Source organism: Heterodontus francisci, chromosome 28 (assembly GCF_036365525.1).
Source record: "Heterodontus francisci isolate sHetFra1 chromosome 28, sHetFra1.hap1, whole genome shotgun sequence".
In the NCBI taxonomy this organism is placed as follows: Eukaryota; Metazoa; Chordata; class Chondrichthyes; order Heterodontiformes; family Heterodontidae; genus Heterodontus; species Heterodontus francisci.
The window spans coordinates 74,207,652-74,233,557 of NC_090398.1; positions in this window are offsets into that span (position 1 = coordinate 74,207,652).

A 25,906-nucleotide genomic window follows, 5' to 3' on the forward strand; every position below is an offset into this window, starting at 1 on the left:
ATTGAAAGCACAGCAGGTCAGGCTGTTCCTTTAACTGTAACAGTCAGACACAGTAACCCCACCACAGAGAGTGTGGGAAAACTTAACAAAATCCTTGAGCGTTACTAGGATTTTGAATCCCAGGGAACAGTTACCCTATACCCCTTCAGTGAGGTAAGAAAGCCCTAGTCATACTCAGGGATAAAGGGGCCACCCAACCCCTTCTGCTGGGAAAAGGCATGACCTTTCTCGGAGAGTGCAGTGAATGCAGGAGTGTCAGCGAATGTTATTGGAAGACAGTATATGTCCATACCTTTATATTGGGTGCACTTGGAGTGCGACCTATTTTCAGGACCAGTAGCCATGGGGACCTGCTCCTGGGTATTGATCTGGTAGGGAAAATGTGGCAGCTTCCACAAAAGTTCTGGAGCGCCCACAAGAGATCAGGGACACAGAGCAGTTACAGGAGAAGTTCCCCGGCATTCTCCCTGATTGTGTGGTGACTCGGTCCATGGCGAAACAATCCCCATCAGAGGTGGCTGAATTGTCACTGGAGACGGATGACCCTACTGTCTGGTTGTCTGAAACCTTCTTTGGGAAGGTAGAGAACACAAAGGATGTGTCAAACAGATCTTCCTTAGTTGAGGCTCAACAACTCCACCCAGTGTTAAAATATTGCACATACTGTCCAAACCAAAACTGAAGCAGAGGGAGTTGCAGAGTGCTACTATTTAAAGAATGTGGTGCTGGAGAGGAAGTGGAGATCTCCTCACAGACCTGCGGATGAAGAGTGGACAGTGGTTCACCAGATAGTGGTGCCGCTGAGGACCCTTAAAGAAATATTACTGGCCCACGAACTTCCAATGACTGTACATGTTGATGTATGAAAAATTAAAGCTCACGTAAGACAGCATTTTGACTGACCACAACTCCACAAAGATGTGGTAGAGTTCTAGAAAACTGGTCACACCTGCCATGTTGCGGGGAAGACCCAACCAACCTGCAATAAAACCTGCTCTCCTAATGTTCATACCAGATTTGGGGGAACCTTTCAGCAGAATGCTCGTGGATTATGTGGGACAGCTGCTCAAAACAAAACGGGACTACCAGTATCTTATTACCATTATAAATGTGGTGCCCCGATTCCCAGAGACCATTGCCCCGAAGAACTATCTCTGCCAAGGTAGTGGTGGAGGGGCTAACCCGTTATGGGCTGCCTGCTGAGATTCAGATTTATCAGGGCCCACATTTTACGTCCAGTATTTTTGAAAACGTCATTGGTATTCTGGACATAACCCAGCTAAAGTCTACCACCCACAGTCACAACGGGCTTTGGAGCAGTACCACCAGACCCTAAAGACAATGATCAGGCCATACTGCTATGAGTAACCCCAAGACTGGGACAAAGGGATGGGATTTCACCTGTTGGTTACCAGGAACTTATCCACTGAGTCCACTGGCTTTAGTCTCTTTGAATTAGTTTATGGACACGAGGTGAGAAGTCCTCTTAAACTAATCAAGGAGAAGGTTTTGGGACACAGGGATGAGTCTTCCATGTTAGACTACATTTCCATGCTCCAGTCTCACGACAGCCTGTGCAATTGCTCAAGAATACCAACAGATCTCCCAGGCAGTTATGAAAAGGTAAGCAGGCAAAAATGCCAAGGCAACAACGTTTCAGGACAGAGACCATGTATTGCTGCTATTCCCAATGCAGGGTGAACCCCTGAAATCCCTATTCAGTGGTCCATATCGAGTGGCAAAAGGAATAGTCAGGTAAATTATTTAATTGACACCCACACCAAAGGAAAAAAGCAAAGGTTGTGGAGAGGACAGACAAGTACAGATCTGGCAGACTGTCAGGAGCAAAGGAATGAAAAGGACAATGAGGACAGGTTAGAGGAGGGCCAGGAGGATTCCCAACTGGAATCCCCTACTCTCCAATTAGCCAACCCTGAAATGTGAGATAAATTGGACCCCACGCTCTCCTTGTTAAATGCTGGTCAATGAGGCAACCTAAAAAGTCTGCTAACAGCATTTACAGAAACACGCAATGACAAAGGAAAGTTCCCAAAAAGGCAAGCCAATAGTGAGGGAGATGCCTCACGGAGTCGAGGTGCCACAGGAGAGTGCAGTGAAGGATGGACAGCCACCTGCGCGCCATAAAATGCCAGAGGACATGGGGCCGGTTAGAAAAATGATGCTCCCCATAGTAGAGGGAAAAGGGACGGGAAAATACCCTAAAGTAAACAGCACTTGTGTACCTCACCAGAAAGCTAAAAGTAAGGTTAGTGTGGATCTGCCCACTGAAGAACCCAATAATTAGGACCCAAACACAAAGCTGATCAAACCCAACAATTTCAAAGCCGAACTCAGCAAGAACAAAGGCCCAGAGGAAATCTCAGACACCTCACAGCGTCTGAAACAACAATTTATTACACACTGTCGGTTTAGGTAGAAAGATTATCAAGGTGAAGGAACCTGAATGGTTAAGGTTTCATTTCAGGATAGAAAAAATGCCATGTAATCGCTGATGCAATGTCCAGGGTCGAACCCGACACATAACCATCCTAGACAAAACACCAAAAAATTAAATCAGTACAACTGTGACAGACAATGTCAGCTGCAGTAATTCTGAGATTAATATGTCAGTTTGAGAAGTGATTATTGAGAATGAATGTGTGCTTTCTTCTTTTTATTCCCACAATTCTGCAATGAAATGTTCTTGTTATCACATTTTTCCCCGTGTGCTGCGGCGGTGTCAAGATAACGCAATATGCCAAATTATGAAATGTAATTCATCGTTTGGAAACTTACAGTAAACTTTTAATAGAAAACAAATCTTGCAGTTAACCTTGAAAAACATGGCATCCAAGATGCCCACCGCAATTTGCATGTGACACATCTTTTCACATTCTAAGGCCGACAATAGGAGACACATGTCTGATGAACCTGGACCCAAATCATTGGCTTGCTCCAGTGATTGAATTACCTAAGATTACATTCATTAACACGACATACAAGGCCATCCTGACACATTGACTTTGAAAGAGCAAACTCCTCCGAGAGCAAATACTGGTATCCTGAGCCCTGGGGAGATAGCAGTTCCGCACCTTGAATCTCATTTGAAGGGTCCAGAGAATACACTGAGGCAGGCAGGAGACTGTCTGTCTATCTCTGTGAAAGATGGGAGTTGTCCCTGGACAAAAACAGGCAAGTCAATGATTCAAAATTTGCTGAAGCAGAAGGGCTGTGTTCCCCCCACACCCCTCCCTCTCTCTCCGCCTCTCTCTCCAGATGAATTCACACATTTGAAAACCACATGCGACTGTGGGCTCTCAAAGCCTACAGATTGCTACAGACAGGGTAACCAGGGGAAGAAAGTCACCTGCAAGTCTGCCTCAAAGAAACCCCTGAGCCATGTGGAACAGACACAAACTGCACTTTGACCAGACAAATACTTCAAGGATAGAACTTCAGCAGGAAGACCACGGAATGGTCAAACCTCACAGAATGAGTTTTTTTTTAAAAAATATTAATTCTGGACTCCAATCCAACCACAAATTTACTTCTCACTCTGTAATCTATTTCTGTGTGATTCTCGTGTGAGTGTGTGCATAAACGTGTTCTGTTTATTTTAATGATTTTATTTAGATCGGGTTTATATCGTTAAGTATAATAAACTCACCTCTTTCATGTTTAAAGTCAAGAGAACTTGTCCAATCGGTTCCTTCACCATCATACCAAAGGTAAAATGTAAAACACTCACTGAGACGTTAAGCATATTCACTGTTTATAAAGGACAAACACTGTTGCAGTCAAATAAAGACGAGCGACCTTGACCCCTCCTCACCTGGCCATAACAATTGGCAGTGTTGGGGATGGAGAGAATATGGAGATGAACTCAGCTCAGCATTAAATAGATACCAGAGGTTGTAAACTTCCTGGTTCAGCCTCAGAATATGGCCAGCGAGGGGGATACAGATCATGGACAGGGAATGGACTTTGTGACAGAAACTGAAGATAACGGTTTCAGTCTTCTCACGATTTAAATGACAAGAACACCAGATCAGTGAAATATGGTTTATGAATCTAATAGTTGTATAAAGAGACTTACCAGGGACATCAATAATAGCGAGGATGGGATAGCAAATAAATTGAATCGTCTTCAGAGCAAAATAGATCCGCCCTTCTAATGTTATCCAAAAATAATCTGCAGTAAGACGGTCAAACCAATAGGATAAACTCCTGTCCATTGTTGTAACATTCCAATCCATTGTTCTCAGATTCTGACCCATTGTTGTAACATTCCAATCTATTGTTCAGATTCTGATCTATCCTCTCCCTCTCTCTGCAGCCGCTGATCCCTGTTAGTGCCGGGGTTGATGCTCCCGCTGACACTATCGGATAACACGTTGAAAGGAGTCCTTCTTAATAGAAGAGGGAAACCCTCCTGTGACACGATTAAGATCCATGGACACTGACATTAATTACAGTCACTGAACAAACAGGTTCAGTTAACACCTTTCAATCCAACACATTTTGTACCGCAGTAAAGTAGAACATTTATCCAGTCTGGATGGGATGTATGATAGTTACTGAGGGAAGGAATGGTGGAAATAACAGAGGCACTGGACAGAATCTTTCAATCCTCCTTGGATATGGGAGTGATGCCAGAGGACTGCAGGGTTGTAAATGTTACACCGTTTAGAAAAATAGAGGTTGGATAAACCCTGCAGCTATTAGTCCAACGTTGGTGGTTGGACACTTCTGGAGGTCATAACCCAGCACAAAAATATATCTTGCTTGTAAAAACATGGGTTAATCAATGACAAGTAGCATGGATAGGTTAATGGAAAATCATTTCTGATAATCTTGCTCGAGTTCGTTGAGGACGTAACTGTGAGTGTTAATGAGGATAGCGTGTTTCATGTAATATAATCATGAAAAGTTTAAGACATAGAAAGAGGCCACTTGGCACATTGTGTCTGTGCCGGCTGATAAATGATCCACCTATTCTAATCCCACCTTCCAGCATTTGATCCATAGCCCTGAAGATTATGGCACTTGAGGTGAACATCCAGACTCCTTTTGACTGAGTGGAGGGATTCTGCCTCAACTATCCTTACAGGCAGTAAGTTCTAGACCCTCACTAAAAACAGGGGACCCAGAACTGAACCCTATGGAATGCCAATGGAAGTAGTCCTCCAGTCACTAAAATATCCGTCAACAATTACACTTTCTTAAAAACAAGAAATGCTGGAAATACTCAGCAGGTCTGGCTGCATCAGTGGAGAGAGAAGCAGAGTTAGCATTGCAGGTCAGTGACCCTTCTTCACTGACCTGCAACATTATATTTGCTTCTCCCTCCACATATGCTGCCAGACCTGCTGTGTATTTCCCGCATTTCTTGTTTTTACTTCAGATTTCCAGCATCCACAGAATTTTGCTTTTACTCTGACAATTACCTTTTGTTTCCTGCAACTGAGCCAATTTTGTATTTTTGGGTGAGCACTTTTCTCCTCAACTCCCCGCTAATCCTTCTACCAAGCACTTTAAGTCACTGCCCCCTAGTCACTGATCTCTCTGCTCAGGTGAATAGACTCTTCCCCTCCACTCTATCCAGGCCCCACCAAATTATGTCCATTTCAATCAGATCTCCCCTCAGCCTTCTCTGTTCCAAGTAGAACAACCCCAGCCTATTTGATCTTTCCTCATAGCTGCATTTTTCCAGTCCTGGCAACATCTTCGTAAACCTCCTCTGTATCCTTTCTAGTGCAATTACATCCTTTCTGTAATGAGGCGACGAGAACTGCACACAGTACTGAAGTTGTGGCCTAACCAATGGTTTATCCAGTTCCAGCATAATCTCCCTGCTCTTGTATTCTATACCTCAGCTAATAAAGGAAAGGATTCCATATGCCTTCTTAAGCACCTTATCGACCTGACCTGCTACCTTCAATGATCAGTGGACATTGACTCCAAGGTCCCTCACTTGCTCTGCACCTCTCAGTATTTTCCTATTAATCGTCTATTCCTTTGCCTTGTTTGACCTCCTCAGTTGCATCACCTTACCAGGTTGAATTCCATTTGTCACTTTTCTGTCATCAATCTTTTCCTGCAGCCGACAGCCATCCTCCTCGCTATCTGCCGCATGACCAATCTGAGGACCATCTGCACACATCTTAATCATGCCCTCTACATTTACGTTCAAATCGTTAATAGATACTACAAAAAAGAAGGGGACCCAGTGCTGAGCCCCATGGAACGCCCCTGGAAACAGGCCTCAAGTCAGTATGACACCAGTCAACAATCACCCTTTGTTTCCTGCCACTGAGCCAATTTTGTGTCCAGCTTGCTGCATTTCTCTGGATTCCATGAGATTTTATTTTTTTAACATGGGACCTTGTGAAAAGGCTTGCCAAAATCCACAGAGACCATATCAACTGCACTACCCTCATCTATCATCCTTGCTACTTCTTCGAAAAATTATATCAATTTGGTCAAACAATATCTTCCCTTATCAAATCCATGCTCACTATCCGTGATTAACCTGTGCCTTTCTAAGTGACATTCGATCCTGTCTTTCAGAATAGATTCCAATAATGTGCCCACTATTGAGGTTAGACTGACTGGCCTGCAATTATTCGGTCTATCCCTTGCTCCCTTTTTAAAGAGGTACAATATTAACAGTTCACCAATCCTCTGGCACTACACCTGTATCCAGTGAGGACTGGAAAATGATGGTCAGACCTTCTGCTGTTTCCTCTCTCACTTCTTTTGACAGCCTAGGATACGTTTCATCTGGCCCTGGTAATTTATCAACTTTGAAGGATGTTAATCCCATTAATACTTCCTCGCTCCCTATGTAGACATCATCCAATAATTCACACTTCTCCTCCTTAACCACAATATCTGCATCGTCCCCCCCTTTTGTGAAGACAGATACAAAGTATTCATTAAGGACCATACCAACATGTTCCGCCCCTACTCGTGTATTTCCATTTATGTATATAGATTTTCAAAAGGCCTGTGATCAAATGAGATTTCATAGACTTGTTATCAGGAATGGAAGACATGGATTAATGTGGCAGTGTCAGTGTGGATATGACAGTGACTCAGGGAAGGAAAGCAGAGAGAAGTGGTGAACAGTCATTGTTCAGACTGGAGGTGGAGGGAGTATCCAGTACTGTTTCTCAGGGTTCGATTCACTCCGCGTGATATCAAGATACGACTGAAGGCATTGGATACTGCAAAGGCTATGGGACCTGCCAATATTCCGGCAATAGTACTGAAGACCTGTGCTCCAGAACTTGCCGCGCCCCGAGCCAAGCTGTTCCAGTAAAGCCACAACATTGGCATCAACCCGGCAATGTGGAAACTTGCCCAGGTATGTCCTGTAGATAGAAAGCAGGACAAGTCCAACCCGGCCAATTGCCACCCCATCAGCCTACTCTCACACATCAGTAAAGTGATGGAAGGTGTCATCGACTGTGCCATCAAACAGCACTTGCTTAGCAATAACATGCTCAGTGACTCTCAGTTTAAGTTCCACTCGAGCCACTCAGCTCCTGATCTCTTTACCTCATTATCTCAAACCCTCCGCTGGCTGGAGTCATACCTAGTGCAAAGGAAGATGGTTGTGGTTCTTGGAGGTCAATGATCTGAGCTCCAGTATATCACTGCAGGAGTTCCTCAGGGTAGTGTCCTAGGCCCCAACATCTTCAGCTGCTTCATCAATGACCTACCTTCAATGATAAGGTCAGACGTGGGGATGTTCACTGATGATTTCACAATGTTCAGCACCATTCGTGACTCCTCAGATACTGAAGCAGTCCGTGTAGAAATGCAGCAAGACCTGGACAATATCCAGGCTTGGGCTGATAAGTGGCAAGTAACATTTGTGCCACACAAGTGCCAGGCAATGACCATCTCCAACAAGAGAGAATCTGACCATCTCCCCTTGATATTCAACGGCATCACCATCGCTGAATCCCACACTATCAACATCCTAGGGGCTACCATTGACCAGAAACTGAACCGAAGTAGCCATATAAATACCGTGGCTACAAGAGCAGATCAGAGGCTAGGAATCCAGAGGTGAGTAACTCACCTCCTGACACCCCAAAGGCTGTCCAGGCACAAGTCAGGTGAGTGATGGAATACTCTCCGATTGCATGGATGGGTGCAGCTCCAAGAACACTCAAGAAGCTCGACTTCATCCAGGACAAAGCAGCCCGCTTGATTGCCACCCCATCTACAAGCATTCACTTCTCCACCACTGACGCACAGTAGCGGCAGTTTGTACAATCTACAAGATGCACTGCAGCAATGCACCAAGGCTCCTTAGACAGCACCTTCCGAACCCACGACCTCTACTAACTAGAAGGACAGGGCAGCAAATACATGGGAACATCACCACCTTCAAGTTCCCGTTCAAGTCACACACCATCCTGACTTGGAACTATTACGCCATTCCTTCACTGTCGCTGGGTCAAAATCCCTTCCTAACAGCACTGTGGGTCTACCAACTCCAAATGGACTGCAGCCGTTGAAGAAGGCAGCTCGCCATCACCTTCTCAAGTGCAACAAGGGCAATAAATGCTGGCCAAGCCAGTGACGCCCAAATCCCATGAATGAATAAGAAAAAGAGCCAGGGTGTGGGACTAACTGGAAGATCTTCAAAAGGGCCAGCACTGACATGTTGGAACAAATGGCCTTCTTCAGTGCAATGCTATTATATATTTCTATAATTGTTCTTGCATCTACTTTCCCAATATTCCATTCCTTTAAACGGGCGTTTGATAAAGTACCACATCACAACCATGTTACCAAATTAGAAACACATGGGATTAAAGGACCAATGACAGCAGTGGCTCAGTTTGTAGCACTCTCCCCTTTCAGTCACAAGCTTCTAAGATCAAGTGTAATTTGATCGCAAGAATCAAGTAACAGGACTTGATCACAAGATTCAAGGCTGACACTGCAGTGACATTACTGTGGGAGTGTTGCACTGTCAGATGTGCCGTCTATCGAATGAAACATTAAACAAACATCTGCCCTCTCAGGTGGATGTTAAAGATCTGATCATTATCACATTGCTGCTTGTGGGAGCTTGCCGTGTGGAAATTTTCTGCCATCTTTCCTATATTACAACAGTGACTAGGGTTTAATAAGTACTCATTGATTGCAAATCGCTTTGGGACATGCAGTGATCATGAAGGCGCTACATGAATGGAAGTTTTATTTTATTTACAATGACAGCATGCAGGAAATTAGCCCAGTGACAGAAAGTAGAGAGGAGTGGAGAATGGTTGTTGTTCAGTCTGGAGGGAAGTACAGTGGGGTTTCCCCAGTGTCACTGTTGGGATCACAGTTGATGTATGTTAATGCAATGGGCGAGTGTACACAGGGGATAATGTCAAAGTTTTGAGATGGCAGGAAACTCAGAAATGTTAACAAACAGTGTGAAGGATTGTAACAAACTTCAGGAGGACAGAGACTGACTGGTGAAATGGGCAGGAACATGGTAGATGTAATTTAACACAGTGAAGTGTGAAGTGAGACATTTGGGCAGGAAGTATGTGGAGAAACAATATAAACTAAATGGTACCATTATAAAGTGGGTGGAGGATGAGCGAGACCTGGGGGTGTACACACACAGATCTTTGAATGTAACATGTAGTGTCCTTGGTGTTACAGAGAGAGGCACAGAGTAATAAAACTCAAGAGGAAATGCTGATTTTTACACATCATTGGTTAGGTCCCAGCTGGAGAATTGTGTCCAATTCTGATCACCACACTTTGGTAAGGATGTCAAGGACTTAGTGAAGATACAGAGGTGATTTACTAGAATGGTACCAGGGATCTGGGAATTCAGTTGCATGGAGAGATTGGAAAAGTTGGGATTGTTCTCTTTGGAGCAGTGAAAGGTAAAGGGAGTTTCATATAGAATTCAAAATCATGAAGGGTTTTGATAGGGTAATTAAGGTGAAAATGTTTCCCGTGTTTGAAAGTTCAGTATTAATAAGACACAGATTGAAGGTAATTGACAAAGAATCAGAGGTGAAATGCGAAAAATGTTCTAACAGAGCAAGTTGTTGGAATCTGGTATTCACTGCCTGAAAACTTGGTGGAAGCAGATTCAATAATATATTTCAAAAGAGAATTTAACAAATACTTGAAAAGGAAAAAGGAAATAATTAGGAATCCGGGGAAAGAGGAGGGGAGAGGAACTAATTAAACAGCTCTTTCAAAGAGACAGCACTGAGACAAAGGGCCGAATAACCTCCTTCTATGCTGCATCAATCTCTGATTCTATGAACAATGACAGAGAGTGAAGAGAGAGGGAGAAAGATAGAGAGAGAGAGAGAAAAACAGTGTGAAAGAGGGAAAGGGAAATAGAAAGAGCGAGAAAATCGGGTTTGCATCGCTTTTTGGGCAGAGGGGTTATGATCTTCCCGTACCCGTTCCTATTCTGACTGGTGATACACAAACTTCCTGCTGCCTCCACATTTCCATGAATTCTACATGTCCCTGAGGGTGACCCGCACTGTTGTCTCTCTGCACGCTGAAGAGGGACCTGGCTGTGTGAGGGTCTGGCAGATGTTTGCCAGGATTCCGCTCTTAAAGGCAGTCTGTCCCTCTTAAAGGGAAGTTGCACTGAATCGCAGGAGCCTACTGCTGCTGACTGCGAATGCTGCAATTGTAGACAAGGTAAATGGGATGCCAGGACAGGGGGAGGGCTTTGCGGCTCACGAATGTAGTGCTAGAGGCCTTAGTCATGATGGGTGACAGGAGGAGAGAGGCCATGTTTCCTTGGGGTGGGGTGGAGACCCTCAAGGAACGCCCTCCGAAGGGAATGGGAGCAGGTGGTCAGGGAGGTCAATGCAAGAAGTCTGGCCCCGAGAACCTGGCAGCAGAGCCAGAAGAGGTTTAATGAGCTCACTCGGGTGGTTAATGTCAGTGAATTCATTTCCACATGGCATCTCCTATCCTCAACATCACCAACCTCTCACACTGCTCAATGTACCACAACCCCATCACTCACCCATCAGCAGTCCCTAACACTCAGGACTCACACCTAACATTCACATTCTCCACCTCACCCTCACACACCTTCCACTGATGCCAGCTTCACACCCACCTCTCAGTACCTTCACATACCTCCAGCTATTCAGCAATGGCAGGCACATCACACAAACACAGTGCAACACAATCACTGGCATTTTGTCCTCTCTCTTACAGGAAAAAGTGGCCCATAATCACAGGGAGCAGCAGTGAACCAGCGAGGACCAGGCATTCCTTCACCCCTGAGCTTGAGGCAGGAGATGGTTCTCCACATCATGGGACCGGCTGTGACAGAGCTCGTAGCATCCGGCATCACCTAGAGCATTAATGATGATGTTATTTTCCTTCCTTATGGCCTTTCTTAACTCCCACCTCCCCCTCATCCTGTTGTCTGGGATGACGTCCACGCTGCAGATGGTGGGACCATGGATGTCATTGTAATGTATATATGAGGTTGAGTAATTTGTGGAGAGCACGTCAGGAAGAATCAGCAGGTAGCACAGGAGACTCCTGAGTGCATCTCACTCTCCAACCAGTATTCAATACTGAGGAAAGTGATGGTTCATCTGAGGACTGCAGCCACAGGCCAGGCCATGGTATCAGGGCTGTCTCAGCTGTACTGCGGTGCTGGCGGGGGGGGGGGGGGCGGGGATTACAGGGAAGACTGGAATGTTGATAGTGATAGGAGATTCGATAGTCACTGGACAGACAATGGCTTCTGAAATCGCAGATGTGTATCCAGGATGGCGTGTTCCCTCCCTGGGGTCAGGGTGAAGGATATCACTGAGCGGCTGCAGAGCATCCTGAAGGTGGAGGGTGAACAACCAGCAGTCGTGGTCCACATCAGAAGCAACGACAGATGCGGAAAGAGGGAGGTTGTCCTGCAGTCAGAATTCAGGGAGCTGGGAAAGAAGATCGCAAGCAGCACTTCAAAGTTGTAATCTCCGGATTACTCTCAGTACAACATGCGAGTGAGTAGAGACATAGGTGGATAGTACAGATGGATGTGTGGCTGGAAGGATGCTGCAGAAGCGGGAAGGTTTAGATTCCTGGACACTGGGACCAGTTATGGAGAATGTGGGATCTGTACAGGCTGGACGATTTACACCTGAACAGCGCTGGGACTAATTCCCTTGTGGGGCGATTTGTTCATGCTATTGGAGAGGGTTGAAACTAAATTGGCAGGGGTATGGGAACCAGGAGTAAACATCAGAGAGGAATTCCAAGGTGCACAGAATACGGGAAGAGTTGGATAGCACTATAGCAGGGTTTAGAATGTTATCAGATGGGGTCTGAGAATGGGAGAAAGTAATAACATTTACGTGAGGGTTAATGTGCATGTATGTGAAAGCATGGAGTGTGGTGAATAAGACTGGTGAGGTAAAGGCACAGATTGCCATGTGGAAATATGATGTTGTGGCTATAGCAGAGATCTGGCTCAAAGAAAAGCAGGACCGGGTGTTAAATATTCCTGGATACAAGGTTTTCCGGAAAGATAGAAGGAAGAATAGCGATAGGGGTGGTGGTATTGATTGAGGAGAACGTTATAGTGCTTGAGAGAGAGAATGTCCCGGGCGGGGGTGGCAGTGGGAGTGGACCAAGGACAGAATCTAAATGGCTGGCGCGAAGGAGCAAAAAAGTTGCAGTTACATTACTCCTTGTTGTCCATAGTTCACCGGCTAGTGGGAAGGACGTGGAGGAACAAATCTGCGTTACTCGGGAGGGTTTAAACTAGTGTGATGGGGGGTGGGAACCAAGTAGTAGGTCAGCAGGTGAAATAACTGAGAGGAACTAGGAAGTAAGGCCAGTAAGTCTGAGAGGAAGAACAGACAGGGAGATGTTGCTGAGCACAGTGGGACTGGTGGTCTGAAGTGCATTTGTTTCAATGCGAGAAGTATAACGGGTAAGGTAGATGAACTTGGAGCTTGGATTAGTACTTGGAACTACGATGTTGTTGCTATTACAGAGACTTGGTTGAGGGAAGGGCAGGATTGGCAGTTAAATGTTCCGGGATTTAGAAGCTTCAGGTGGGATAGAGGGGGATGTAAAAGGGGTGGGGGAGTTGCATTACTGGTTAAACATAATATCACAGCTGTACTGCGGGAGGACACCTCGGAGGGGTCATGCAGCGATGCAATATGTGTGGAGCTCAGGAATAGGAACGGTGCATTCACGATGTTGGGTGTTTACTACTGGCCTCCCACCAGCCAGCAGGCGACAGAGGAGCAGATATGTAGACAGATTTTGTAACTATGTAAAGGCAACAGGGTTGTTGTGGAGGGTGATTTTAACTTCCCCCATATTGGCTGGGACTCACTTAGTGCTAGGGGCTTGGATGGGGCAGAATTTGGAAGGGGCATCCAGGAGGGCTTCTTCAAACAATATGTAGATCGTCCAACTAGGATGGGGCCATACTGGACCATGTATTGGGGAATGAGCCCGGCCAGGTGATCAAAGTCTCCGTCGAGGAGCATTTCCGGATCAGTGGTCATAATTCCATAACGTTTCAGGTACTTGTAGATAAGGATAAGAGTAGTCCTCGGGTGAAGGTGCTAAATTGGGGGAAGGCTATTATAACAATATTAGGCAGGAACTGAAGAATTTAGATTGGGGGCGACTGTTCGAGGGTAAATCCACATCTGCCATTTGGGAGTCTTTCAAACGTCAGTTGATCAGAATCCAGTACCGGCATGTTCCTGTGAGGATGAAGGATAAGTTTGGCAAGTTTCAGGAACCTTAGATAACGTGGGATATTGTTACCCCCTTCAAAACAAAGGAAGCATTCATAAGGGCTAGAAGGCTGGGAACAGACAAAGCCCTTGATGAATATAAAGAAAGTAGGAAGGAACTTAAGCAAGGAGTCAGGAGGGCTAAAAGAGGTTATGAAAAGTCATTGGCAAACAGGATTAAGGAAAATCCCAAGGCTTTTTATCCGTATATAAAGAACAAGAGGGTAGCCAGGGAAAGGGTTGGCCCACTCAAGGACAGAGGAGGGAATCCATGCTTGGAGCCAGAGGAAATGGGCATGGATCTAAATGAATACTTTGCCTCAGTATTCACACAAGAGAAGGACTTGGTGGATGATGAGTCTAGGGAAGGGAGTGTCGATAGACTGGGTCATGTCGATATCTTAAAGGAGGAGGTATTGGGCGTCTTGGAAAAGATTAAGGTAGATAAGTCCCGTGGGCCTGATGGAATCTACCCCAGAATACTGAAGGAGGCAAGGCAGGAAATTGCTGGGGCCTTGACAGAAATCTTTGTATACTCATTGGCGACAGATGAGGTCCCAGAGGTCTGGAGAATAGCCAATGATATTCCTTTGTTTAAGTAGGGTAGCAAGGATAATCGAGGAAATTAATGGCCGGTGAGCCTTACTTCAGAGGTAGGAAAATTACTGGAGAGGATTCTTCGGGACAGAATTTACTCCCATTTGGAAACAAATGCACTTATTAGCGAGAAGCAGCATGGTCTTGTGAAGGGGAGGTCGTGTCTCACTAACTTGACTGAGTTTTTTGAGGAAGTGGCGACGATGATTGATGAAGGAAGAGCAGTGGATGTTGTCTACATGGACTTCAGTAAAGCCTTTGAAAAGGTCCCTCATGGCAGACTGATACAAAAGATGACATCACACGGGATCAGAGGTGAACTGGCAAGATGGATGCAGAACTCACTCGGTCATAGAAGAGAGAGGGTAGCATTGGAAGGGTACATTTCTGAATGCAGGGCTGTGACTAGTGTTGTTCTGCAGGGATTAGTGCTGGGACTTTTGCTGTTTGTAGTATATATAAATGATTTGGAGCAAAATGTAGCTGGTCTGATTAGTAAGTTTGCAGACGACACAAAGATTGGCGGAGTTGCGGATGGTGATGAGGATTGTCACAGATACAGCAGGATATAGATTGGTTGGAGACTTGGGCGGAGAAATGGCAGATGGAGTTTAATCCGGAGAAATATGAGGAAATGCATTTTGGAAGGTCTAAAACAAGTGGGAAGTATACAGTAAATTACAGAAACCAAAGGAGTATTGATAGGCAAAGAGATCTGGGCGTACAAGTCCACATGTCACTGAAAGTGGCAACGCAGGTGGATAAGGTAGTCAAGAAGGCATACGGCATGCTTATCTTTATCGGTCGGGGCGTAGAGTATATAAATTGGCAAGTCAAGCTGCAGCTGTACAAAACCTTAGCTAGGCCTCACTTGGAATATTGCGTACAATTCTGGTCGCCACACTACCAGAAGGATGTGGAAGCTTTGGAGATGGTACAGAAAAGGTTTACCAGGATGTTGTCTGGTCTGGCGGGTAATAGCTACGAGGAGAGGTTGGATAAACTCGGATTGTTTTCACTGGAACGCCGGATGTGGAGGGGCGACATGATAGAAGTTGACGAAGTTTTGAGTGGCATGGACAAAGTGGATAGTCTGAAGCTTTTTCCCAGGGTAGAAGAGTCAGTTACTAGAGGACATAGGTTTAATGTGCGAGGGCAAAGTTTAGCGGGGATGTGCGAGGCAAGTTCTTTACACAGGGGTGGTGAGTACCTGGAACTTGCTGCCGGGGCAGGTGGTGGAAGCAGGTACGATTGCGACGTTTAAGATGCATATTGACAAATATATGAAGAGGAAGGGAATAGAGGGATATGGGCCCCGGAAGTGCAGAAGGTTTTAGTTTAAACGGGCATCAAGATCGGCGCAGGCTTGGAGGGCCGAATGGCCTGTTCCAGTGCTGTACTGTTCTGTGTTGTTTGTTTTGGGAAAGCGATGCAGGAGGAATATGTGGAAACTTCTTTTACACAGCGGGTGTTAATGATCTGGAACTCACTGATCACAAGTGTGGTGGAAGCAGAGACAATCAATGATTTCAAAAGAGAGCTCTTGGACACTTGAAGGAAATGGATTTACTACAGGAATTGAGAGGGGGAGTGGGACTGACTGGATTGCTCCATGGAGAGCCGGTATGGACTCGATGGGACAAATGGCCTCCTTCTGTGTCATAAATGACTCTATGACTCTCTGTGACTCTGTGTTGAATATGTCTCCTCCTCCTGCCCAGAAAGATCCAGATAGATACAATTTCAATGAAACTGTGACCTTAACGGCCACTGGCAGCTCTGCGTTCACTCTGCTGTGAAGCTCCAGGTCGTGTTACAGGAGCTAACACGTCTCGATTACCACCTTCTTAATGACTCAGAGTCACCTCACACACTGCTCCTGGGTTAGATTCAGGTAGGAAAAGTGCTCTTGGAAAACCCGGGGTGGGTAGGGCAGAGCCCCATCCTCCTCCCTCTTTACGGAGCTTCCCCTAGATGCCTGGTCCTTTTTAATAACACTGGAGGGGGTTCCTCGTGCTGCTGAATGTATGTTCATCTGAGAGTGACTAACACAAGCGGTCAGTGGACATGCACAGACCAAGGTTCAAAGACGTACATCAAAGCTGCTGGAATGGCTGATAGACACCATTCTCAGACCCCTCCTCACACTACCTGCACATGCTTGGTGAACCGGGGCTAGAGCCCTGCCCAGCATGGAGCACTGGAAGTGACCGGCAGCTCTGCTGTTAGCATTTTATGGATCCAAGCATCGATGGCGTTGGGCCTAGTGGTGCTCTACAGCTGAAAAGCATGGCTCGGGGTAGATACAGAGAGAAGGACCATAGGATTGTATGAATTAGAAACAGAAGTAGTTCATTCAGCCCATTTATTAAGATCATGGCTGATCTGTTTTTGTTTCTAATTCCACACTCCCATCTCACCCCGATAACCTCTGATTCCCTTGCCTAACAAGAATCTATCTACCTCCACCTTAAAATTATTCAATGACCCCGCCTCCACCACCTTCAGAGGCAGAATGTTCCAAAGTCACCTGACCCTCTGAGAGAGAAAAAAAATCTCCTAATCTCAGCCCAAAAAGTGGCGACCCTTCAGTTTCAAACCGTGCCTTTTCAAGCAGTTATTTAAAAGGGGAAATGAAGGAAAGACTTTCAGGCAAAAGATTTGTAGGAATGTAGGAATGTGTAGGGGAATGGGACTAATTGGAGGGGTGAGGCCATGGAGAGATTCAAAACAAGAATGAGAATATTAAACTTAAGGTGCTGCCAGAGTGGTAACGAGGCAGGGCCTAAAGGAGTTTCTTAAAGGATAAAAGCCAGGTGGAGAGGTGGAGCTGTAAAGGGAGGATATTCCAGAGCTGGGGCCGAGGCAACTGAAGGTGTGGTCACCAATAGTGGAGTAATTAAAATCAGGGATGTACATGTGGCCAGAATTAGAGGAGCAGAGATATCTCAGAGGTTTGTGTGGCAGGAGGAGATTATAGAGATAGGGAGGGGTGAGACCATGGAGGGATGTGAAAACATATTTGAAAATTTGAATATCAAGATATTACTTGTCTGTGAGCTGATGTAGGTCAGTGATCGGGGAATAGGACTTGTTGTGAGTTAAGACACAGGCAGCAGTGTTTTAGATGACCACAAGTTTACAGATAGTAGAATGTGGGAGAATGAGTTGGAATAGTCTAGTCTACAGGTAATGAAAGCATGAATGAGAGCTTCAGCAGCAGATGAGTTGAGACAGGGGTGATGTCGGGTGATGTCATTGAGGTGGAAATAGTTGGTCATGGTGATGGCACGAATATAAGGTTGGAAGATCATTTTGTGGTCAAATATCACAGAATCACAGAATTGTTACTGCACAGAAGGTGGCCATTCAGTCCATCGTGTCTGCACTGCCTCTCCAAAAGAGCAATTCATCTAGTGCCACTCCCCTGCCTTCTCCCTGTAACTCTGTACAATCTTCCTTTTCAGACAGCTATCCAATTTCTTCCTGAATGCCTCGATTGAATCTGCCTCCACCACACTCTCAGGTAGTGCATTGCAGACCTTAACCATTCGCTGTGTGAAAAAGATTTCCTCATGTCACTTCTGTTTATTTTACAAATTACTTTAATTCTTTGTCCTCTCGTTTTCGATCCTTTCAGGAGTGGCAACAGTTTTTTACTTATCCACTCTGTCCAGACACCTCATAATTTTGAATACCTTTTTCAAATCTCCTCTCAGCCTTCTCTTCTCCAAGGAAAATGTTCCAACTTCTCCAGCCTATCTTCATAACTGACATTCTTCATCCCTGGAACCATTCTTCTGAATGTTTTTGTACATTCTCCAATGTCTTCACGTTACCTAAAGTGTGATGCCCAGAACTAGATGTAATACCGCAGCTGATGCAGAACAAGAGTCTAATACAAGGTCAAATAAACCTCCTTGCTCTTGCATTCCATGCTGCTGTTAATAAAGCAGTTTAAAATAACTTGCCTTTTGTTGCAGCAGCTTTTTGTGAAGCAACGATAGTGCGAGCGAGGTGTCATCTGGGAAGTTGAGTTTCAGTTTAAAATAACTTACCTTTTGTTTCCGCAGACAAGGGGACTGCTGGGTAAGTAAACCTATATATTCGGGCAGTTCAAAATAACTTACCTCTTGTTGCGGTGGACAAGGGGACTGCTGGGTAAGTAAACTTATATATTCGGGCAGTTTAAAATAACATACCTTTTGTTGCAGCAGCTTTTTCTGAAGCAGCTATAGTGCGAGTGAGGTTTCAGCTGGGAAGGTGTGTCAGTTTAAAATAACTTACCTTTTGTTTCGGTGGACAAGGGGACTGCTGGGTAAGTAAACTTATATATTCGGGCAGTTTAAAATAACTTACCTTTTGTTGCAGCAGCTTTTTCTGAAGCAGTGATAGTGCGAGCGAGGTGTCAGCTGGGAAGTTAAGTTTCATTTTAAAATAACTTACCTTTTGTTTCCGCGGACAAGGGGACTGCTGGATAAGTAAACCTATATATTCGGGCAGTTTAAAATAACTTACCTTTTGTTGCGGTGGACAAGGGGACTGCTGGAGAAGTAAACTTATATATTCGGGCAGTTTAAAATAACTTACCTTTTGTTGCGGTGGACAAGGGGACTGCTGGAGAAGTAAACTTATATATTCGGGCAGTTTAAAATAACTTACCTTTTGTTGCGGTGGACAAGGGGACTGCTGGGTAAGTAAACTTATATATTCGGGCAGTTTAAAATAACTTACCTTTTGATGCAGCAGCTTTTTCTGAAGCAGCTATAGTGCGAGTGAGGTTTCAGCTGGGAAGGTGTGTCAGTTTAAAATAACTTACCTTTTGTTTCGGTGGACAAGGGGACTGCTGGGTAAGTAAACTTATATATTCGGGCAGTTTAAAATAACTTACCTTTTGTTGCAGCAGCTTTTTCTGAAGCAGTGATAGTGCGAGCGAGGTGTCAGCTGGGAAGTTGAGTTTCATTTTAAAATAACTTACCTTTTGTTTCCTCGGACAAGGGGACTGCTGGATAAGTAAACCTATATATTCGGGCAGTTTAAAATAACTTACCTTTTGTTGCGGTGGACAAGGGGACTGCTGGAGAAGTAAACTTATATATTCGGGCAGTTTAAAATAACTTACCTTTTGTTGCGGTGGACAAGGGGACTGCTGGAGAAGTAAACTTATATATTCGGGCAGTTTAAAATAACTTACCTTTTGATGCAGCAGCTTTTTCTGAAGCAGCGATAGTGCGAGCGAGGTGTCAGCTGGGAAGGTGAGTGTCAGTGCAAAATAACTTACCTTTTGTTTCGGCGGACAAGGGGACTGCTGGGTAAGTAAACTTATATATTCGGGCAGTGGCTAAAACTGAAACACTACTCGTTTACTGTCTCACACCGATCCTCCTCCTCTAACCAAAAAAAAGGGACTCTTGTGTGGTGGGTTTGGTAAGGTAATGTTTTCCTTTTTTTAATCTCTGCTGTCAATTTAGTGCGGAGGGGATGGAAGCTAGCGCAGTTGCAAGCTCCTCTTGCAGCATGTGGGAGGTGAGGGTTACCACCTGTGTCCCAGCTGACTTCACCTGTGAGAAGTGCAACCAACTCCAGCTCCCCGTAGTCCGCGTTCGGGATCTGGAGCTGGAGCTGGATGAACTTCGGATCATTCAGGATGCTGAGGGGTTGATAGCGAGCAGTTATAGGGATGTAGTGACCCCTAATCTGCAGGATAAAGGTAGCTGGGTGACCGTCAGGGGAGGGAAAGGGAACAGGCGCACAGTGCAGGGATCCCCTGTGTCCGTTCCCCTCAATAATACGTATACCATTTTGGATACGGTTGGGGGAGGGGGGGGACGCCCGACTAGAGGAAAGCCACAGTGGCCAGGTCTCTGGCACTGAGTCTGGCTCAGTGGCTCAGAAGGGAAGGGGGGAGAATAGGAGAGCGACAGTGATAGGAGATTCAATGGCTAGAGGAACAGACAGGAGATTCTGTAGTCGCGAACGAGACTCCCGGATGATATGTTGCCTCCCGGGTGCCAGGGTCAGGGATGTCTCGGATCGAGTCCATAGGATTCTTAAGGGGGAGGGGAAGCAGCCAGAGGTCGTGGTACATATCGGTACCAATGACATAGCCAGTAAAAGGGATGAGGACCTGAAAAGCGAATATGGGGAGTTAGGTTGGAAGCTGAAAGGCAGGACGAGCAGAGTAGTATTCTCAGGATTGTTACCGGTGCCACGTGCTAGTGAGGCTAAAAACAGGGAGCGAGTGCAGCTGAACACGTGGCTACAGAACTGGAGCAGGAGGGAGGGATTCAGATATGTAGATCATTGGGATACCTTCTGGGGAAGGTGGGACCTGTACAAGAAGGACGGGTAGCATCTGAACTGGAGGGGCAATAATATCCTGGGCGGGAGGTTTGCTGGAGCTCTTCGGGAGGGTTTAAACTAGTTTGGCAGGGGGATGGGAACCGGAGCTACCGGAGTGGATGGGGTAGCCGTTGAACAGACAGATGCCGAGTGCAGAGAGTCTGTGAGGAAGGTTAGACAGTTGGCAGGGCAAAGTTGCAGCCAGTATGATGGGTTTAAGTGCGTCTATTTTAACGCAAGAAGTGTCAAGAATAAGGGTGATGGACTTAGAGCATGGATCAGTACTTGGAGCTACGATGTTGTGGCCATTACAGAGACTTGGATATCACAGGGGCAGGGATGGATGTCGGATGTTCCGGGGTTTAGATGTTTCTAAAGGAATAGGGAAGGAGGTAAAAGAGGTGGGGGAGTGGCATTGCTAATCATGGATAGTATCACAGCTGCAGAAAGGGAGGTCATCGAGGAGGGTTTGTCTACTGAGTCATTATGGGTGGAAGTCAGAAACAGGAAAGGAGCAGTCACTTTGTTCGGAATATTCGATAGACCCCCGCAGTAGCAACAGAGACACGGAGGAACAGATTGGGAGGCAGATTTTGGAAAGGTGCAGAAGTAAAGTGTTGTTGTCATGGGTGACTTCAACTTCCCTAATATTGATTGGAACCTCCTGAGTGCAAATAGTTTGGATGGAGCAGTTTTTGTCAGGTGTGTCCAGGAAGGTTTCCTGACTCAATATGTAGATAGGCCGACTAGCGGGGAGACTATGTTTGACTTGGTGCGAGGCAACGAACCAGGCCAGGTGGCAGATCTCTCGGTGGGAGAGCAATTCGGTGATCGTGATCACAACTCCCTGACCTTTACTATCGTCATGGAGAGGGACAGGAGCAGACGGGATGGGAATATATTTATTTGGGGAGGGGGTATTACAATGCAATTAGGCAGGGACAGGGGAGCATAAATTGGCAACAGATGTTCTCAGGGAAATGCACGACAGAAATGTGGATGTTGTTTAGGGAGCACTTGCTGCGACTGCTGGATAGGTTTCTCCCGATGATGCAGGGAAGGGATGGTAGGGTGAAAGAACCTGGGATGACAAGAGATGTGGAACAGCTAGTCAAGAGGAAGAAGGAAGCTTACTTAAGGTTGAGGAAGCAAGGATCAGACAGGGCTCTCGAGGGTTACAAGGTAGCCAGGAAGGAACTGAAGAATGGACTTAGGAGAGCTAGAAGGGGACATGAAAAAGTCTTGGCGGGTCGGAAATAAGGAAAATCCAAAGGCGTTCTACACTTATGTGAGGAACAAGAGGATGGCCAGAGTGAAGGTAGGGCCAATCAGGGGTAGTGGAGGGAACTTGTGCCTGGAGTCGGAGGAGGAAAGGGAGGTCCTAAATGAATACTTTGCTTCAGTATTCACGAGTAAGAGGGACCTGGTCGTTTGTGAGGACAGCGTGGAACAGGCTGAAAAGCTCGAACAGGTTGACGTTAAGAGGGAGGATGTGTTGGAAATTCTGAATGATATGAGCACAGATAAGTCCCCGGGGCCAGACGGGATATACCCAAGGATATTACGGGAAGCAAGGGAAGAGATTGCTGCGCCTTTGGCGATGATCTTTGCGTCTTCTCTGTCCACTGGAGTCGTACCGGATGATTGGAGGGTGGCAAATGTTGTTCCCTTGTTCAAGACAGGGAATAGGGATAACCCTGGGAATTATAGGCCAGTAAGTCTTACATCGGTAGTGGGCAAATTATTGGAGAGCATTCTGAGAGACAGGATTTATGATTATTTGGAAAAGCATGGTTCGATTAGAGACAGGCAGCATTGCTTTGCAAGGGGCAGGTCATGCCTCACAAGCCTTATTGAATTCTTTGAAGATGTGACAAAGCACATTGATGAAGGAAGAGCAGTGGATGTGGTGTATATGCATTTTAGCAAGGCGTTTGATAAGGTTCCCCATGGTCGGCTCATTCCGAAAGTAAGGAGGCATGCAATTCTGGGAAAGTTGGCTGTCTGGATACAAAATTCTCTGGCCCATAGAAGTCAGAGGGTGGTAGTAGATGGAAAGTATTCAGCATGGAGCTCGGTGACCAGTGGTGCTCCACAAGGATCTGTTCTGGGACGTCTGCTCTATGTGATTTTTATAAATGACTTGGATGAGGAAGTGGAAGGCTGGGTTCGCATGTTTGCCGATCACACGAAGGTTGCTGGAGTTGTGGATAGTGTGGAAGGCTGTTGTAGGTTGCAACGGGACATTGACAGGATGCAGAGCTGGGCTGAGAAGTGACAGATGGAGTTCAACCAGGAAAAGTGTGAAGTGATTCATTTTGGAAGGTCGAAGTTGAATGCGGAATACCAGCTTAAAGACAGGATTCTTGGTAGTGTGGAGGAACAGAGGGATCTTGGGGTCCATGTCCAAAGATCGCTCAAAGTTGCCACCCAAGTTGATAGGTTTGTTAAGAAGGCGTATGGTGTGTTGTCTTTCATTAACAGGGGGATTAAATTTAAGAGCCACGAGGTTATGCTGCAGCTCTATAAGGCCCTGGTTCGACCACACTTGGAATATTGTGTTCAGTTCTGGTCGCCTCATTATAGGAAGGATATGGAAGCTTTAGAGAGGGTGCAGAGGAGATTTACCAGGATGCTGCCTGTACTGGAGGGCATGTCCTACGAAGAAAGGTTGAGGGAGCAAGGGCTTTTCTCATTGGATCGAAGAAGGATGAGAGGTGACTTGATCGAGGGGTACAAGATGATGAGAGGCATAGATAGAGTGGATAGCCAGAGACGTTTTCCCAGGGTGGAAAGGGCTATCACCAGGGGGCATAATTTTAAGGTGATTGGAGGAAGGTTTCGGGGAGATGTCAGAGGTAGGTTCTTTACACAGAAAGTGGTGGGTGCGTGGAATGCGCTGCCAGCGGTGGTAGTAGAAGCAGATACATTATGGGCATTTAAGCAACTCTTGGATAGGTACATAGATGATAGTAGAATGAAGGGTACGTAGTTAGTTGGATCTCAGAGTAGTTTAAAGGTTCGTCACAACATCGGGGGCGAAGGGCCTGCACTGTACTGTTCTATGTTCTATGTTCTATGTCTGTCTCCCTCTGCCACTGTCTCTGTTTCTTCCTCGCCTTTTTTCCCTCTCCATTTGTCCCTTTCTCTGTAATTTCCTCTCTGTCTCTCTGTCCCCACTTCTCTTTCTCTCTTTCTCTCTCTCTCTTTCTCTCTCTCTCTCTCTCTCTCTCTCTCTCTCTCTCTCTCTCTCTCTCTCGCTCTCTCTCTCTCTCTCTCTCTGTCTCTGCCTCTCTCTGTGTTTCTCCCTGCCTCACTGTCTATACCGTTCTCGCTGTTTTTGTCTCCACTTCTCTCCCTTTCCATTTGTCTCGGTCTTTCCCTGTATTTCGGTAGCTCCATCTTTCTCTCCCGTTTTATCTCTCTCTCCCCGCTTGCTCTGACTCCCTCTTTCTCTATGTATTCCCTCGGTCTCTGCCACTCCCTCAATATTTGTCTCTGTCTCTCCCTCGCTCTCTCTCTCCCTGCCTCTCCCTCTCTCCCTGTATCTCCCTCTCTGTCTCTCCCTCTCTCTCTCTGGTTCTCCCTCTATGCCTAGCTATCATTCCATCCCTGGCTCTACCAATACACCCCTCTTTCGCTCTCCCTCTCTTGCTCTCTCTCTCTCTCTCACTATTACTCTCTATATCTCCCCCTCTATTGCTCCCGCTCTCTGTCTCTCCCTCTGTCTCCCTTTGTCCTTGTCTGTCCCTATCTCCCTCTCTCCATCTTTCTCTCTCACTCTCTCATTGCCTTTGTCCCTCCCTCTATCACTCACTCTCCATCTGTCTCTGTCTTAACCTTTCTCGGTCTCCGTCTCTCCTCTCTCGATTGCTGTCCTCTCTGTCCATCTCACTCTCTTTGTCTCTGTCTCGCCCTCTATTTCCCTCTCTTTCTCTGTCTTTCCCAATCAGTTTATAACCCAATCTCTCTCTCTCTCTCTCTCTATATATATATATATATATATATCTGTCTCTCCCTTTCTCTCTGCCTCTCAACCTCCCCCTGTCCTTTTCCCTCTGTGTCACTTTCTCTTCCCCTCTTTATCCCTCCCTCTCTTTATCCCTCCCTTTCTGTCACTCCCTCTCTCCTTCTATATCTGTCTGTCTGTCTCTCTCTGTCCTGTCTGCCTCTCTGACTCAGCGCTTCCCTCTGTCTCTGTCTCTCCCTCGATAGTTGTCTCTGTCTCACCCCCCCCCCCCCCCACCCTCTCACGCACCATCTCTCTCTCTCCGTCAGTCTCTCCCACTCTCCCTGGCTCCCTCTATATTCCTAGCTCTCCCAATCCCTCTCTGTCTCTCTGTCTCTCTCTCTGTATCTCCCTCTCTCTATCTCCCCCTTTGTCTACCCCTTTCTTCATCTCATTCTCTGTTCTTTTGTTCCTTTCTGTACCTATCTATCTCTCTATCTCTCTCTGGTTCCCTCTCTCTACCTCTGTCGCCCGTCTCTCTGCCTCTGGTGCCTCTCTCAGTCTCGCTCTCTGTCTCTACCAATCCCTGTCTCTCCCAATTTCTGACCCTCCTCTCCCTCTGTCTGCACCTCCCCGTCTTTGTCTCTCTCCCTCTGTCTCTCTCCTTGTCTCCCTCTCTCTTTATCCCTCCCTCTCTGTCCCTCCGTCTCACTCCTTTTATCTTTGTCTCTGCCTTCCTCGAAGTCTCTCTCTGTCCTCCCTTTGTTTTCACTCTCTCGCTCGATGTCCCTTCCTCCCTCTCCCTCTATATCTGTCCTCTTTATGGCTCTGTCTGTCTCTTTGTCTCTCCTGTTCTCTCTGTTTCTGTCTCTACCACACTCTTTGGCTCTGTCTCTCCCTCTCCCTTTCTCTTTCCCTCGGCTACTGTCTCCCTCTGTCTTTCCCTCTGTCTCTATTCCTCCCTTTCTCTGTCTCTGTCTCCCCTCTGTCGATCTCTCTTCCCTCTATTGAGATGTATATATTTGTCTCTGCCTCTACCTCTAACTCCCCCTCTCTCTGCCTCTCCCTCTCCCTCTGTCGCCACCACTGTCTCTGTCTCTATCCATCTCTGTTTCTTCCTCTCTTTCGGTCCCTCACTATTTGTCACTCCCTCTGTCTTTTCCTCTCTGTCCCTACTTCTGCGTATCTATCGCTGTCTCTGTCTCTCTCTCTTTCTTTGCCTTTCTCTCTATCTCTTCTG